Genomic DNA, 14,767 nt, shown 5'->3' with positions numbered 1-14,767 from the left:
GGGCCAAGAGGAGGGAAAGCATTAGATAAATAACTAATGCACGCAGGGCTTAAAACACAGATGACAGGTTGATAGGTGTGGCAAACCACCATGGCACATGTATACCTATGTAACAAACCTGCATGTTCTGCACATGTATCCCAGAACTTAAAAGTAAAATATATATATGAAGATATATAAAAATGGCCAAAACACATATGAAAAGATACTCAACATCACTAATCATTAAGGAAATGAAAACCAAAACCACAATGAGATACCACTTCACAACCTCTACAATAGCTGAATTTTTTAAATTAATTAAATAAAACAGAAAACAACGAGTGATGAAGAGGATGTGGAGAAACTGGAACCCTCATACATTGCTAGAGGGGATATAAAATGTTACTGCTGCTTTGTAAAACAGTTGGGTAGTTCCTCAAAAAGCTAAACATAGATTTACCAACATATCCCAGCAATTCCATTCCTATGTACCCAAGAGAATCAAAAGAAGAGATTCAAACAGATATCTGTACAATGATGTTCATGACAGCATTATTCGCAGTAGCCAAAAGGTGGAAATTATCCAAATGTCCATCAAGAGATGAACAGATAAACAAAATGTGATATATATATATATATATATATATATACAGACAGACACACACACACACACACACACACACACACACACCAGTATGTTAAGCAGCTTTAAAATGAAGTTAAGGTCTGATACGTGCTATAATGTGGATAAATCTTGAAAACATGCTAAGTAAAGTAAGACAGGCATTAAAAGGCAAAGATATTACATCACTTAAATGAAATATCTAGAATAGGCAAATTCATAGAGACAGAAAGTAGATTAAAGGTTACTAAGGGCTGGGGGACAGGAGAATGAAAACTTATGGCTTAATGGTTACAGAATTTCTCTTTGGATAATGAAAAAGTTTTAGAGACAGCTATGTGATGGTTGTTACATAACATTATAAATATAATTTAATGCCACTGAATTGTACATGTAAAAGTGGTCAAAATGGCAAATTTTGTTATATGTATTTTACCACAATTTTTAAAAATTAGTAAGATATCAAAACCACTGAATTGTATACTTCAAACAGGTGAATTGTTTGGTATGTCAATCATGTCAGTAAAGCTGTTTTAAAACAAAATAGGAAGATGCTGGGCACAGTGGCTCACGCCTGTAATCCCAGCACTGTAGGAAGCCAAGGCGGGTGAATCACCTGAGGTCAGGAGTTCGAGACCAGCCTGGTCAACATGGTGAAACCCTGTCTCTACCAAAAATACAAAAATTAAATGGGCATGGTAGTAAATGGGCACCTGTAATCCCAGCTACTTGGGAGGCTGAGACAGGAGAATCACTAGAACCCAGGAGGCGGAGGTTGCAGTGAGCCAAGATTATGCCACTGCACTCCAGCCTGGGCGATTGAGTGAGACTCTGTCTCAAAAAAAAAAGGAAGAAAACTTTTTTAAAAATCACACGTAAGTTTGACAAGGTGGGTGAAACCTTTTTTTAAAAAAAATTACACACAAGTATGACAAGGTGGGCGATACATACAGACCTATTAGAACTAAAAATGGGGCCGGGTGTGGTGGTTCACGCCTGTATCCCAATACTTTGGGAGGCCAAAGCAGACGGATTGCTTGAGTCTAGGAGTTCAAGACCAGCGTGGGCAACGTGGCAAAACCCCGTCTCTACAAAAATACAAATATAAAAATCGGCCGGACACGGTGGCTTGTGCCTGCAGTCCCAGCTACTCAGGAGACTGAAGTGGGAGGGCCACTTTAGCCCAGGAGATGAAGGCTGCAGTAAGCTTAGAGGGCGCCACTACACTCCAGCCTGGGCAACAGGGTGAAACCCTGTCCGGGAAAAAAAAAAAAAAAAAAGAACTGAAAATGGGAGCCTGACTATCCCCCCAAATAATTGTAACACCAGTCTTCTATACTTAAAAGCAGTTTTGATTTCTACTATATCACAAAATCACAAAACAAAGGTATCCTTAAACCGAAACCTAGCTCCCCAACCCAGACTAAATCAGAAATTCAGAAAAAGTGTGCTGCAGAGCTGACACCTCAGGTAAATTATACCTACTCACTATTCTAATTTGGGGTAAATATGAACACAGAACAATAAATATTAACAATATTAAGTGTCTATACAGGGGTATATAGTTATCTTGTCATATGATGATACCCTAAGTAGTATAAAGAAAATGAATCAAAACAAAGCTAAGGGTTATACAAATCATTACTGAGCACTCCATTCATAATGTCTGGGATAATTTAAAAGATGCCTTAACAAGTTATAGCTGAGAGTTCAGAAATTCAATGATAGAACCAAAAGAATCATGTATCAATTACTTGAATATTTCTTATTTCTATGCTGCATTTGAAAAAAAACTGATTATACGTTCAACTTATTCCCAAAAAAAGTTCATTAGCAATATTTAACAAAAGTGCTTTTATACAAAGATATGTTCTTAAAAATTATATCCACCAAAAAGTTCATTTCAAGCACACTCTATGATTAAAATAATTTTGAATATAAAAGACAAATTGCAAAAGACTTTATATTCATTACAACAATTGAAAAAGATATAATAATCACTACGCTACTGCCCTTGACAAAAATCAAGGACATATAAGGGACTAATCAGATCTGTTGCGCTGGTAGATAAATGACATGCTATTCTGAATAGATGCTATTAGTGATATTTCACAAAGTACTACATCATCTAATGATAACAATACCTTGACTTTCTTCAGTGCTGTATACTTAAATGACTTCACTTGTGGCACACACTTTCTGAGGTATCTGCCACGCCGCCTCCCTCCCTTTTTCTGAAAATCTCCCCCTCAGTTCTCAGGGGTGGGCCAAGTGCATATTGTGAGGACCCATTTAACTGGCCAGTGTTAACTGAACCAATATGGAAATCTGACCTAAGCTGGGGGACAAGTAATTTCAAACCTAACTCAGAGTCAGTCTCTGCAGATGATTACAAGAATTAACATACAAACTCAGCAAGTGTTGAGGCAAACATCCTACTATGACGCTAAAAGCAAAAGAGAAAATCAGTTCCACATAATGAAAGAGAAAAACAAAGCAGATGCATAGAGAAAGGCAAAGACAATGAGAAAAGGAAGTGTTCCGATAGCTTCCTTATTCCCGGTGTTCTGGCGATTCCTGACATTTGATTGCATCCCTGCCTTGTATTTTCCGAACAAGCCTGAATCTTACACTAAATACTTGGTTTTCAGCTCACAACTAGACACGGTTAGCTTCCAAACTAATACATAATTTAGTTATCATAAAATCCATAAGGTACATATTATTAACCCTCATTAATATTATAAGGCCTAAACATAGTATGTGACTTGCCGGCCTAAACTTGACTAGTAAGTCACAGTACTACTATGACACAGCTAGCTCAGAGAAGGGCACACCAACTTAGAAGTAATAGCTTAGAAGTAATAGTTTTATGTAAATTATGATAACTTGTCCAAACTTCAAGAATGTGATATAAAAATAAATAAAACAGAATCCTTTAATCATTGTCTTAATGTACTCTAGTTTTAAAAGTACTTCTTGGCAAAACAAAAACAAAAACAAAAAAAACTGATTTGGTACTAAGGACAAACTTTCTGTGTGATAATAATAATCTTAGCAGGCATTATTTTATTGGGAGCCATCTAAGCCAAGTACCATACCAAGAACTTCCCATTTTACAGAAAAAAAAAAAAAAAAGGTTTAGAAAGATAATATAAATTCCTGAATATTACATACCTAGCAAGTGGCAAAGACAGGATTAAAACTCAGATCTATCAGGCTCCAAAAGCCTTTCCAATATAACAAGTTGCCTCTTTATTCCCAAAAGGTTTGAAATAAATACAGATGCTGAAATTAAGAGATTCAAAAGTGAAATAATTCTAAGTTAAATAAAAAAGATCTCTGAAACTGAAAAGAACAAAGTATGTTTCTATGTGAGTTCCTAAAACACTGCCTGGGGTTCATTGTTTACTGTTTAATGAACAGATAAATGAATAATTCTAGAAGAAAAAGAACTCAAAGTTCCAGTACAAAATGCCTGGTATACCTTGCAAGGTACATCTTTCTCCCTACTCTGTGTAGCCCAAGATCCAACAACAGAGTCTCCTTCAATTCTCCCATCCAACCTCCTTCCTCCCTACAACTACTGGCCAGGTGGTAGGAACATAGATTGCAAGCCACTAGTGATAGCTACCATGGTGTCAGAAAGAAAGTGTCCAATAGAAAGAGAGAGTGGAAAGGCAGAGGCATAAGTGAGAAGAAAAGATGAGAAATAAAGACAGAGTCTGAAGGAGTAAGATAAGGCCTGGAAGAGAACAGAGAGTGCTGGAGCAAGAAATTTTAACCTTCCCTTCACCCATTATTTTCCTTCTTCTCTTTCGTCTCGAATTTCTCCAGTGGGTTTCCATTCTACCATTCTTCTTCTCCCTTATCTGCAATGGAATAACATAAGAATCTGGAACCAACAGTAGGGCAGGAAAAGAGAATAATCCATGCAAAAGGGAGACTAGAAGAGAATAGGGAAGAATGAGAAAAGAGTAGTTAATAAAGCCATGTTAAAACTGTTATCAATTATGCCAGGCTCTGTGTCTAAATTCTGTAATACTGTGACTATACACTAATAAGTTAAAATATACAAAGAACAAAGTTACAGGTGGTATATTTGAGACTTTTTACAACCACAGACACATGAAGGTTAAAAACAGTATTATTCACCTTTAAGCACCAGTATCTTTCATATTAAAATTTTTTAACAGAATAATTGAGTTTTTCTTTTTTTTTTTTTTTTTTTGAGACAGAGTCTCGCTCTGTTGCCCAGGCTGGAGTGCAGTGGTGTGATCTCACCTCACTGCAACCTCCACCTCCAGGATTCAAGCAATTCTCATGCCTCAGCCTCTTAAGTAGCTGTAATTACAGGTGCGTGCCATCATGCCCAGCTAATTTTTGTATTTTTAGTAGAGACGGGGTTTCACCATGTTGGCCAGGCTGGTCTTGAACTCCTGACTTCAGGTGATCTGCCTGCCTTGGCCTCCCAAAATGCTGGAGTTACAGGCCTGAGCCACCGCACCTAGCCTGAGTTATTATTAAACAAAGTTTCAAAATAGTCCTTGTGCATATATGGGCTTGACAACACAGTAAGCAGTAACACAGACCCACACATACACAAATACACATAGAAATGCTGAATAAAACAAACAACCATGAGAGATTTTAAACATACAATCAAACTAATGAAGGAGAAGAAAGGAAGAGAAATCCCCAAGAATTAGAAATAAAGAAAAATAATCAAAACTTTAAACACAGGAATAGATGCTGCAAAAGCAAAAGTCCTGGACACAGGCCCTAACAGGTGCCTGTTAGGGATCATTCGATCCACAACGAATGAAGGTATTGCTGGTGGCTTAACAGAGGTAGAGGACTGGAATGATTACCTCTCATTAAAACCAGGACCCCATGTCAGGGAATAATAAAAATTCTGATTCTTGTCCAGTGAAGCAACCTAGGGTGTTGGTGGGGGGCAGCATAAGAGGAAAACATGAGGGTTTGGAGTCTGAATCCATACTGCCCATGTGGTAAAGAAATCCTCTGCCAAGAAATTAATATTAAATCTAGTTCCTATCCCACAGAAGCAAAAGCATTCAGAGGGAAAAGAACTCATCCCAGAAAAATCTACCTCAGTCAAAAGTGAGCTCACAATTGAAAAAAAATTAAACTAAATGAGGAAATAGAACACCAAAATGGGGAAAGTTGGCAATCAAAACAAATGGGGAAGATTAGTACCCTCAAGAACTCAAGAGAATAACACAATCTGAAAAATACCATGAAGTGGGTAACAATGATTCAAGAGATAGAAGAAATACAAATGATAATGAAAGAACAGAGATTTGAAAATTAACCAAGTAAAACAAGAAATGAAAAATACTGCCACTGAAATGTAATGATATATTAACATGTGCATATAGGACAAAATAATGAATTTTTAAGTCACCGATTTACTTCTCTATGCTGTTTAAAGTACTCAAACTTAAAAAAAAAATACTCTGAAGCAATAATTGAAAAACAGGGGAAAGTACAGAGAGAGAATCATACACTCCTCCAAGAATAGTTTAAGGCTATGAATTCCTCCCAAGAAAAAGCACATTTACCTCCAATTTTATATATCATGTAAAATGTTGCTAGATGCCTCAGAAACTTTGACTAAGAAATAATGTTCTAAAGGATACTAAGAATATAGCCATGTATTCTGGCCCTTATTAAGTATAAATTTAAACCAAATTATAGACAATCACAGAAAATATCACTGGTTAAAAAATCGGCCTTTTAAGTCATAAGATACCCTGAGAATGTTATTTTCACATCCGCAATCCCAGCATCAATAAACTCTACCTCCTATGACACACTAGAGGAACAATAAGGAATTAAGATACGGTGTTCTAATTACTGGGTGAACTATAAATATACTACACAGATTTTAAAATATAACTCACCTAAACATTAATCTAACACATTCCCATTACTGCAATAAACTTGCAACTTTAATCACAAAGAGTTAATGAAGGTAACAAAGCAGCTACAGATTTTTAACAATTTTTATGAAATCACTTTTGGCTGGGTGCAGTGGCTCATGCCTGTAATCCTAGCACCCTGTGAGGTAGAGGTGGGCAGATCACTTGAGGTCAGGAGTTCAAGACCAGCCTGGCTAACATGGTGAAATCTCGTCTCTACTAAAAATACAAAAATTAGCCAGGCATGGTGGCACACGCCTGTAATCCCAGCTACTTGGGAGGCTGAGGCAAGAGAATCACTGGAACCCGGGAGCTGAGGCTGCAGAAAGCCAAGATCGTGCCACTGCACTCCAGCCTGGATGACAGAGCAAGACTCTGTCTCAAACAAACAAACAAACAAAAATCACTTTCTCACACAGAAAAGCTAAAATATTGTAGTTTACATAATATAGTAGTGTATATAATAGTTTTTTTAATGGTTACACCTGCATGGTATTTATTAGCCTCCAAACAATTGGAAATTTATTTCAGCCAAGGTTCTCTTAAATCTTCGTTATTTGTGTGTAACTCCAGAGAAAGTTAATTTATATCAATTTACAGTGTAGTGGTCATGATCAGGGAAAATGATACTCTTCCACTGACTACAAGTCATTGCAGAGGCAATTTAGAACTTTTCTTTTATGCCCACTATACAAGACAAACCTTGCTGATATCTCATTACCTTGAGAATCAATTTTTTTTTTTTTTTTTGAAACAGAGTCTCACTCTGCACCCAGGCTGCAGTGTAATGGCATGATCTTGGCTCACTGCAGTCTCCGCCTCCCGGGTTCAGGTGATTCTCCTACCTCAGGCTCCCAAGTAGCTGGGATTACAGGCGCCCACCACCATGCCCGGCTAATTTTTGTATTTTTAGTAGAGACGGGGTTTCACCATGTTGGCCAGGCTGGTCTCGAACTCCTGACCTCAGGTGATCCACCCACCTCAGCCTCCCAAAGTGCTGGGACTACAGGCATGAGCCACCGCGCCCAGCCAAGAATCAAATGTAAATGAAGTATCCAGGAGTGGCCTAAAGAATGAGTGTAATCTGGATGGATTTTAGTCTAAATTCATGCCCTGCTCTTTAGTATAGTAACTCCAGATATATGTTCCACAGATGCAATAACTTCTATTCTTTGGTCAGTGCAGAATATAATTTATACTTCCTGAAAGCAACTTTGTCTATTCATGAAGATAGCTGCTTTTTATTTGCCTTTGTCTTATTTTGAATATATAATCCACAGGTTTATAGACTTTTGCAATGAATACATTTCAACTTGAATTTCATCAGCAAACATTTGAGAGGATGTTATTTCACAGGCTATTTTAAATTCATTTTTGGTCAAGTTAGTAGTAGAGGGCAATTTTCTTATAGAAAGCAATTCCAAACATAATGAGCAGATGCTTGCTGGCTCTAATAAATAAGCTATATGCCTTGTCCTTCTCCCTATATATGAGGATCATGTACTGCTTTATTGTCCATGTCCCTCAGGCAACAGACACAAGGGATTACTGAAAAGAAAAAGATTCCAGGATCAGATTTGTCATTCCCCAACTCCAAAAGGCCAAAACATTTCAATGGCTATATTTTCAAATAAGATTTATATCCTACAATATCCTTTGAGGTTTTCTTACTAGAATGAAACATACATTTTAGGAGAGTTAATGATTTAGTTGGAGTGGAGAGAAACAAGCAAGTCACGGGATTTTCAAAAAGTATAACAATTCAGTTAAGAGTATACATTAATTAATGTTGCCCTAAGTTTTATCAGTTTTAAAATTTTTTTAATTTCAAGGTAAGAGGCTTTAACATGAGAAATAAAATATATGCCAGTCCATTATGTACATATTCTTAATCTTGGCCATGAGGTCTTCCAAGCTTTAAAGAATCTTCCACTGTTACCTCAGTGACAGAATCTTCTTGCTTTTTTGGAATTGTGTATGCCACTGTAATTCCTTCAGGTAAGTCTAGAACTGGACCTGAAGAATTTTTCAATTCCTCTTCTAAAACCTCAGATACCAGCTCAATACCCCGCTCGGTATATTCATGGATTATCTCTTCCTCTTCTTGTATAACCTCATTTGGGCAGTGCTGCTACCTTTTTCTTATATTCTTTCTGCAATTTCTGTCATCACACTGAGGATTTGGCTTCATGGACGTAGCAGGAAAAAAATCCTGCATTGCATTGTATCCAAGGTAAAACTAACAGTACCAAAATTTAACAGAAACTTTAACATGCTGTGTACTAAGATCCCAGCAACCACTTCCACAGTGGTAGGAAGACCGGCGGCACAAACACCAAAGCGTGCTAAAAGTGCACACTTTGGCATCTAACAACCCTGAGGTGTTAGTTTGATTGCCGCTTAGTAGCTGTGAGACCTTGAGAAGTTATTTAAACACAAAAGGCTTCGTTTCCCTACCTGTACAGGTACCTATACCTCATAACCCTCACAGGGTCATGAGGATTTAATAAAACAATTTATGAAAAGTAGTAAGTACAGTACGTGGGGCATAAAAAAAAGTTTCAAAAATTAGGCCGGGCACAGTGGCCCATGCCTGTAATCCCAGCACTTTGGGAGGCCAAGGCGGGCGGAATTGTGGCATGCACCTGTAATCCTAGCTCCTCGGGAGGCTGAGGCAGGAGTATCGCTTGAATCCGGGAGGTGGAGGTTGCAGTGACCCAAGATCACGCCACTGCACTCCAGCCTGGTGACGACAGAGCGAGACTCCGTCTTAAAAAAAAAAAAAAAGATTCAAAAATTATTAACTGATATTACAATTAGAACCTCCCATCTATTTGAACTTGGGTATATTATCCTCTAGACCCTAGTTTCTCCTCCTCTCTGAAACTAGAAATACTAATACATAATTGTAAAAATAAAACATTTTTAAGTGAATGTTTTTCTTCTAAGGAATGTATTTTTAAAAACTGATGGTCCACAGAAGGTCCTCGTTTGAACTCTAACACTTATAAGCATTCAGGAGACAAGAAAATGCATAATAATATCCCAACAAAAATGGCATCTCTTAAACAGAGAAAGAAAAAAAAAAAACTCAAGAATTCCGGGGATTAAGTCCGCTTTGTTCACTATTTTAAACCTTGTTACTTTGTAAGTCACTTAAACAAATGAATATCGTATGTGGCAGACTGCCTAGTTACCTAACAACTAATCTTCCCTTCTTCCTCACTGACAGACCCTATTTCTGGGTAGTGGCAATTTGTTTTACCCCAGATGATGAATTATAATTGGTATATGCCAGTATAACTGGTATAAGCCCTTTCCCCTTTTCCATTGTTTGGTCAGGCATCTGTGTGAAACTTGCTTTATATTATTTTGACCATTAATAGAAAGGGCCTGAGAGCTTCTAGGGTCTTTCCTTAATGAGTAAGAAGAACAAGGAGAAAGCCCTTTCTCGAATGCTGTCTCTCTACTCTATATATTACTATGATGATACGCTCTTTTAGGAGCTGTCTTGCAACCATGAAAGGAAAAACAGAAGAGCTTCAGAGACCTGGCAATCTAACACTGACACTGCTGAGCCAGAGAGCCAACCCTGGGATTGCCTGCCTCAAGACTTATTTACTAATAAATGTTCTTGTGTTTTCGATCACTGTTAGTTGTATTGTTATGGCCAAGCAAATGCTCTTAAAAATATTAAGCATGAAGTCAAAATATAATTCTATCCAGTGAAAGATAATCTTACCTGGAAATTTTGCCAAGTTTATCACTAGTCTATAACTTATCTCTGCATCTGTAAATTGAAACTACACATGTTTGTGGCACTTTTTCTCAATTAGGCTATCAGAATAGGACTCATAATCTTCAGATTAACTCCATTTAACAAGCTTGACATTTTATGTTTTGCATACCAACTTGTCCAAGACACACAACAAACTATGAAGATAGGTAGCATTACTAGCTTCATTTTAAATGAGAAAACAAAATAATTTATGTGACCTATAGTCCATTTATTTACGTTTTTAAACTAATTTCTGACAATTTTGTTGGCCCTTAAATACTCAAATAAATGAAGGAACTGGGATTTACAACCAGACCATCTAGCATACAGTCTTTAGCATGAGATCAGAAAGAGCAGGAAAACATTGGTTTAAAGTTGTTGGGGAAGGCATAAAGAAGTAAAACTTTAAATGTCTATAGAAGGATATTACAAGATTAGGAAAGAAAAGTTAGTCACTCTAACATATCACAAAAAGTTTGGTCCTACTAAGAAAATGCTTAATTTATGCATTTTTATAACAAAATAGATTTTGTTTCTATAAGCTCCTTCAGCCAAGAATTTGCATTTAGTGTTGAATGATAATTTATGAATGAAATCCCTACTATATCCAATTTAGTTCAAATCTGTTACTAAAATACATAACAGAATACATAATTCTACAAAATAAAATCACTTTAGGAATCCAGTGATCTCTTAAAGCTTAGATAAGATCATCTACTAGAAGACCTGTGAGAGGGGAAGGAATAGTATTACTATATTTTAATGTTTTAGGAATGTTTGCTGGCCCTTAAGCATTTAAAAAATGTACAACCTAATCTATATCATGTCATGTATGCAACTCACATAGATGTTATCAGATAAAAGGTGATAGATGCCTGCTAATGAATATCTATACCCATCAGACAGGCGATTTTCCAGGTGTATTAGTCTGTTTTCACACTTCTATAAAGATACTACCTGAGACTGGGTAATTTATAAACAAAAGAGGTTTAATTGACTTACAGTTCCACATGGCTGGGGAGGCTTCAGAAAACTTACAATCATGGCAGAAGGTGAAAAGGGAAGCAAGCACCTTCTTCACAAGGCAGCAGGAGAGCAAGCAAGGGCAATGCCACTTTTAAAACCATCAAATCTTGTGAGAACTCCCTCACTATCACAAAACAGCATGGGGGAAATTGGCCCCATGATCCAATCACCTCCCACCAGGTCCCTCCCTCAATACGAGGGGGTAACAATTCGAAATGAGATTCGGGTGGGGACACAGAGCTAAACCATATCACCAGACAAAAGACATGGCAGGAAGAATCTTGGACCATTCATACTAGTAGCACGTATTTATTGTACACCTACCATGTCCCAGGCACTGGAGCTAGTACCATTACTTAATCAAGTATTTTAAAATGGCAAAATTGTAGATAAAATGTAATCTCTGAAAAGTAACATTTTTTTTAAGTTCGCCTTAAAAGAAAGCCTAATGTGGTATCTGATTGAAGTTAACTATTTCTGAAGTTCAGGTGCAAAAGGAAATGCAGAATAATCATGAAAAATGTTTAAAACACAGGTGTTTTTATTGGAACACAGCCCCATCCATTTGTTTATGTATTGTTTTTGTTTGCTTTCACGACATAAGGGCTGAGTTGAATAGCTGGCACAGAGACGGTGCAGCTCACAAAGCCAAAGTATTTATTGTAGCCTTTACAGAAAAAGTTTGCCAATTCTGTTTTAGTCGGTTTCTTTTCCAATACCAGACTCTACTTTTACTATAATTTATTAGTTTTGATATCTGGTAGGAAAAGACACACGCCCCCACAAGGGTATATATAAATAAAATAAAATATTGTGATATGGGGAGGAGACAGACACACCCATTAATACACATTTATATGTGTATTTTGTATGTGTATGTATATATGTATATTTTTTCTGTATATATATAGTGTATATATGTATATATAGTGTGTGTATATATATAGTATGTATATATATATAGTGTGTGTGTGTATATATATATATATATATACACACACACTTTTTTTTTAAAGACAGGGTCTTGCTCTGTCATTCAGGCTGGAGTGTACTGGCGTGATCCCGGTTCACTGCAGCCTCAACCTCCTGGGCTGAAACAATCCTCCCACCTCAGCCTCCCAAGTAGCTGCGACTACAGGCACATGCTACTACGCCTGGCTAATTTTTGTATTTTTTGTAGAGACAGGGTTTTGCCATGTTGCCCAGGCTGGTCTCAAACTCCTGGGCTCAAGCAATCCATCTACCTTGGCCTCCCAAAGTGCTGGGATTACAGGCATGAGCCACTGGGCTCAGCCCATATTCATATTTTTATTTTAAAAAAAGTCTGGTATTAGAAAAGAGACTAATTCAGGGGTTGGCAAACCTTTTCTGTAAAGGCCACAGTAAATATTGCAGGCTTTGTGAGCTCTTTAGTCTCTGTGCCAACTATTCAACTCAGCCCTTGCATAATCAAAACAAAAACAGTATGTAAACAAATAGGTGGGGCTATGTTCCAATAAATCTGTATTTACAAAAACAAGGCAGTAGGCCAGATTTGTCTTGTGTGTCAGTCTGCTGACCCCTGAACCAATAGAACAATGAAGCAGAAATGGGCTCAGGTATAGGTATTTTAAATGAGTGGGAGAAAGATGAACTATTTGGAAAAAAACTTTAATCCATAGCTCACACGACTCAAAAAATAATGCCATAATTAGAGAAACAATTTTTTAAAATCTACAGTAATACTAGGAAAATATAATGGAGCATATTCACATAACATTGAAATGGAAAAAGCTGTTTTAGCAACACAGAGCCTTATAGCCAGAAGTATTAATAATAAAAAGAAGATTTATCTATATGAAAACTTAAGTCTCCTGTAAGGTAAAAGATAACACGAACAAAGTTTAAGAAAAATAAAACAACATTGGAAAAATATATTTGTAACAAATATTTACGCAACAAAAAATTAACACATAGAACATACAGATTTTACAAATCACTAAGAGAAATATTAATATTAGAAAAATAGGCACTGGCAATTCAAAACAAAAGAAAACCATATGGAAAATGTCTAACATCTGGAAGTAAATCAGAGATTTTTATACTAATGTAACAAGTATCAATTACTGACCATGGGATAGGCAAAAAAGACTGATAATACTCTGTTCCTAGGAAACAAGGACTCTCATATCCCAATGTTAGAAGTTTAAACTGGTATCCTTTGAGGTGGAAGAAATATTATATTGCAGTAACTAAATATTTTAAATGTACATTCCTTTTGCCCAAAAACTCCACTTCTGAGTATATGTATAAGTCCTGAAATACTGTATGTTAGAATGAAAAACTGGAAACTACCTAGGAAATACCGAAATGGTATATAAATTACGGGATATCCATGCCACGAAACACTATACCCACATATATCCATACAATGAAACACACGCAGCAAATAAAATGAAGTAGACCTACATGAATTAATAGAAACATCTCTAATGCATACTGTTAAATGAAAAAAGCAGTCACATAAACAATGTTAATTATGCTGTGTATGTAAATTAATGAAAAAGTTGTACACATTTATGCACATACTTAAGTAAATGCATAGGAAGAGGGTCTAAAAGGATACATGTCAAACAATTAAGCAAAGAATCAGAAGTAATTTCTGTGCAAAAGAATGGAAATAAGGAATAGGAAAGACGGCACCTCCACTTTTATCTCTGAAAGCAGAGAACCACCTGATTAAAAATATGGCATCTGGGGTCAGACAAACCTGAGTTCAAGTCTAGATGCCTGTCACTTAACTACATGAACTCATACTAGTTACTTATTTCTTCTAAACCTCACTTGTAAAATGGTGATAATAGTAGAACCTAGGTCATGAGTTGTTTGAATTTTATTTTGTGGAAAAAATACATAACATAAAATATGCCATTTTAACTATTGTTAAGTGTACATCAGTAGCTTTAGTTACATTCATAATGTTGTACAAACATTAGGATCACTATTTCTACAACTTCATCACCCCACACAGAACTCTGTAAACATTAAGCAATAATTCCCCATCCCCTCCCCGACCCACCACCACATCCCATGCCTGGTAACCACTAATCTACATTCTGTCTCTACGGAATTTGCCTATTCTATATACTGAGTATAAGCAGAATCATGTATGTCTGGCTTATGTCACTAGGCATGTTTTCAAGGTTCAGTGATGTTGCACAGCATGTGTCAGAAATTCACTCTTCTTATGGCTAAATAATACTCCACTGTATGCTTATGCTACAGTCATTTTATCCAACTACAAGTTAATGAAGACTTGGGGTGTTTACATTTTTTGGCTATTGTGAGTGGCTATTACATGCCAGTGCTATGAACACTGGCATGTAAGTACCTGTTTGAGTCCCTCAATGGGTTAAAAATGGGTTTTTAATTAAA

At 36.6% G+C, this 14,767-nt stretch overlaps 1 protein-coding gene and 1 pseudogene across 21 annotated transcripts in view; both read right to left on the bottom strand.

Annotated features, from left to right (window-relative positions):
• The window catches only part of CDC42BPA (CDC42 binding protein kinase alpha), a 331,921-nt gene that overhangs the window by 269,668 nt on the left and 47,486 nt on the right, over positions 1-14,767 (bottom strand). The gene's annotated exons all lie outside the window — the stretch shown is intronic.
• On the bottom strand, positions 1,104-10,784 carry LOC134728995 (ubiquitin-like modifier-activating enzyme 5; annotated as a pseudogene).

Source organism: Pan paniscus, chromosome 1 (assembly GCF_029289425.2).
Source record: "Pan paniscus chromosome 1, NHGRI_mPanPan1-v2.0_pri, whole genome shotgun sequence".
In the NCBI taxonomy this organism is placed as follows: Eukaryota; Metazoa; Chordata; class Mammalia; order Primates; family Hominidae; genus Pan; species Pan paniscus.
The sequence above is the reverse complement of the archived record's forward strand: the minus strand, read 5'-3'. Positions and strand labels throughout refer to the sequence as shown.